The sequence below is a fragment of the Austrofundulus limnaeus genome, unplaced genomic scaffold, assembly GCF_001266775.1.
Source record: "Austrofundulus limnaeus strain Quisiro unplaced genomic scaffold, Austrofundulus_limnaeus-1.0 Scaffold2074, whole genome shotgun sequence".
NCBI classification, from domain to species: domain Eukaryota; kingdom Metazoa; phylum Chordata; class Actinopteri; order Cyprinodontiformes; family Rivulidae; genus Austrofundulus; species Austrofundulus limnaeus.
The window spans coordinates 31,104-31,951 of NW_013954476.1; positions in this window are offsets into that span (position 1 = coordinate 31,104).

Here is an 848-nt window from a genome sequence, read left to right on the forward strand (position 1 = left end):
TCTCTCTCTCTCTCTCTCTCTCTCTCTCTCTCTCTCTCTCTCTCTCTCTCTCAGAGAAAAGTGGACCATCTGTCAACACGAGCAGCAGAAATCACATCTGTATTTATTGCAGTTTTTAAAAATGCTTGAAATCATTATAAATTTATTATGATAAAATGACTATTGTTAAATTAAAYCAGAGGTACAGCTCATGTAGGGTACAACACCCTTAGGTCACCCTACTGGTAAGGATGTTCAAACACACCTGCCAGGAAAACACTGACAAAGAGGAAGAGCAAAGAGGAGACATATGATGCAGTTAGAGAGGACAGTWGGACTCAGGACTACAGAGGACACAGTGAACTGGAGGATGACTCTCTGTGGTGACTGTTGTAGACTAAACACTGCTTATTCCTCATCATCATCATCAGGTGCTGTGATGATGATATCAAATTATTAATAACTAGAACACTAAATTTATTGTTAATTATTATAAGTGGACATTTKCAATTCAGTTTTCAAGCATGTATAGCATTTTAAAACAAGAACAAGCTTAAAATGAGGGGGAATGTGATGATAAAACATTTTCTTTTCATGTTCTAATTTACCACGATGGGRAAAAAAACACTTTGGGGTGTTTTTGGAAACATAYTCTCCCTAACCCTAACTATGTAAGWAAAAACTAAATTCAAACAAGCCAYTTTTCCAGTAACACTGCCCTACACTGTAAGAAAAAAGTGAGTTTGAATTAAACAATTTTATTGCAAAAACAGTTTTACAAAATAACGTAGTGTCACAGTGAGATCCCATWTAGAGATTTGGTAGATTTTTCAGTCAAAAAACCTGATGTTTGCTGCCAGTAATGATAC